The following is a 2,500-nucleotide window of genomic DNA, read 5'->3' on the forward strand; positions in this document are numbered from 1 at the left end:
AGAGTCAGTGGCTTTTCATAGTGCGCATGTGACCGCATCGGCAGCTCTTGGCAGCGTCTATGAGCACTGATACCCGTACTTCATCAACACACTGTGGCCTCCTCAACCCCACGCTGTTCAGCCTGCAGAAAGCTCCAGCAATCTTGCCCACCAGCCCAACTCGTGGGCCCACGCTTCAGCACCTCCCCGCGGACTACAGCTTGACAGGCGCGTCCGACGCAGCTTCGTGGCCCTGGTGCTCCGTATCTCTGGCACTCTGCTCAAGGCGTGGAGCGTTCAATGAGTTCAGCTAGGTGTTTCACTGCTGGAGCAGCACCCTGGCTGTCTCTAAAAAGGGCCCGACCCTGCTTAGCTTCCGAGATCTGATGAGATCGGGTGTGTTCAGAGTGGTATGGCCGTAAGCCTCTGGGCCCTTCGCATACACGCTCCTTATAGTGTGTATGTGGCAGTGGCAGTGGCAGTTTCTCTACATAGTGTGTATGTGACAGTGGCAGTGGCTCTTTAAAGCTAGGTGTTTCACTGCTGGAGCAGCACCCTGGCTGTCTCTAAAAAGGGAAGTGGAAAAGCTTACAGCACCTGGTATTCCCAGGCATTCTCCCATCCATGTACTAACCATTCCCGTCCCTGGTTACCTTCCGAGATCAGACGAGATCGGGCGTTCTCAGAGTGGTATGGCCGTTAGTTTTGGCGCCTTCGCATACACGCTCCTTATAGTGTGTATGTGGCAGTGGCAGTGGCTCTACATAGTGTGTATGTGACAGTGGCTTTACATAGTGTGTATGTGACAGTGGCAGTGGCTCTTTATAGTGTGTACGTGACAGTGGCTCTACATAGTGTGTATGTGACAGTGGCAGTGGCAGTCGCTCTACATAGTGTGTATGTGACAGTGGCAGTGGCACTTTAAAGTTGGGTGTTTCACTGCTGGAGCAGCACCCTGGCTGTCTCAAAAAACGGCCCGACCCTGCTTAGCTTCCGAGATCTGATGAGATCCGGCGTGTTCAGAGTGGTATGGCCGTAAGCCTCTGGGCCCTTCGCATACACGCTCCTTATTGTGTGTATGTGGCAGTGGCAGTGGCAGTGGCTCTACATAGTGTGTATGTGACAGTGGCAGTGGCACTTTAAAGTTGGGTGTTTCACTTTTGGAGCAGCACCCTGGCTGTCTCTAAAAAGGGCCCGACCCTGCTTAGCTTCCGAGATCAGACGAGATCGGGCGTGTTCAGAGTGGTATGGCCGTAAGCCAGTCGGTCCTTCGCATACCCGCTCCTTCGCATACCCGCTCCTTATAGTGTGTATGTGGCAGTGGCTCTACATGGTGTGTAAGTGACAGTGGCAGTGGCTGTTTAAAGGTATGTGTTTCACTGCTGGAGCATCACCCTGGCTGTCTCTAAAAATTGAAGTGGAAAATTTTACAGCACCTGGTACTCCCAGGCGGTCTCCTATCCAAGTACTAACCAGGCCTGACCCTGCTTAGCTTCCGAAATCAGACGAGACCGGGCGTGTTCAGAGTGGTATGGCCGTAAGCCTGTGGGTGCTTTGCATACACGCTCCTTATAGTGTGTATGTGACAGTGGCATTGTCTCTACATAGTGTGTATGTGGCAGTGGCAGTGGCTCTACATAGTGTGTATGTGGCAGTGGCAGTGGCAGTGGCTCTACATAGTGTGTATGTGACAGTGGCAGTGGCACTTTAAAGTTGGGTGTTTCACTGCTGGAGCAGCACCCTGGCTGTCTCTAAAAAGGGCCCGACCCTGCTTAGCTTCCGAGATCAGACGAGATCGGGCGTGTTCAGAGTGGTATGGTCGTAAGCCTGTGGGCCCTTCGCATACCCGCTCCTTATAGTGTGTATGTGGCAGTGGCTCTACATAGTATGTCAGTGACAGTGGCAGTGGCACTTTAAAGCTGTGTGTTTCACTGCTGGAGCATCACCCTGGATGTCTCTAAAAAGGGAAGTGGAAGAGCTTACAGCACCTGAAATTCCCAGGCGGTCTCCCATCCAAGTACTAACCAGGCCCGACCCTGCTTAGCTTCCGAGATCAGACGAGATCGGGCATGTTCAGAGTGGTATGGCCGTAAGCCTGTGGGCTCTTTGCATACACGCTCCTTATAGTGTGTATGTGTCAGTGGCATTGTCTCTACATAGTGTGTATGTGGCAGTGGCAGTGTCTCGACATAGTGTGTATGTGACAGTGGCAGTGGCTCTACATCGTGTGTATGTGGCAGTGGCAGTGGCAGTGGCTCTACATAGTGTGTATGTGACAGTGGCAGTGGCACTTTAAAGTTGGGTGTTTCACTGCTGGAGCAGCGCCCTGGCAGTCTCTAAAAAGTGAAGTGGAAAAGCTTACAGCACCTGGTATTCCCAGGCGGTCTCCCATCCAAGTACTAACCAGGCCCGACCCTGCTTAGCTTCCGAGAACAGATGAGATCGGGCGTGTTCAGAGTGGTATGTCCGTAAGCCTCTGGCCCCTTCGCATACACGCTCCTTATAGTGTGTAAGTGGCAGT

General features: G+C 52.8%; 2 non-coding genes and 2 pseudogenes across 2 annotated transcripts; all 4 read right to left on the reverse strand.

The window, feature by feature from the left end:
• Positions 1–564: 564 nt before the first annotated feature.
• On the reverse strand, positions 565–683 carry LOC139281754 (5S ribosomal RNA; annotated as a pseudogene).
• A 720-nt stretch (positions 684–1,403) lies between these two features.
• LOC139307674 (5S ribosomal RNA) lies at positions 1,404–1,522 on the reverse strand (annotated as a pseudogene).
• A 433-nt stretch (positions 1,523–1,955) lies between these two features.
• LOC139281893 (5S ribosomal RNA) lies at positions 1,956–2,074 on the reverse strand. Its single transcript, XR_011597018.1, has one exon. It is a non-coding gene; the product is annotated as a 5S ribosomal RNA (ribosomal RNA).
• A 260-nt stretch (positions 2,075–2,334) lies between these two features.
• Positions 2,335–2,453, reverse strand: LOC139282099 (5S ribosomal RNA). Its single transcript, XR_011597215.1, has one exon. It is a non-coding gene; the product is annotated as a 5S ribosomal RNA (ribosomal RNA).
• Positions 2,454–2,500: the final 47 nt, after the last annotated feature.

This window comes from Enoplosus armatus, chromosome 2, assembly GCF_043641665.1.
Source record: "Enoplosus armatus isolate fEnoArm2 chromosome 2, fEnoArm2.hap1, whole genome shotgun sequence".
In the NCBI taxonomy this organism is placed as follows: Eukaryota; Metazoa; Chordata; class Actinopteri; order Centrarchiformes; family Enoplosidae; genus Enoplosus; species Enoplosus armatus.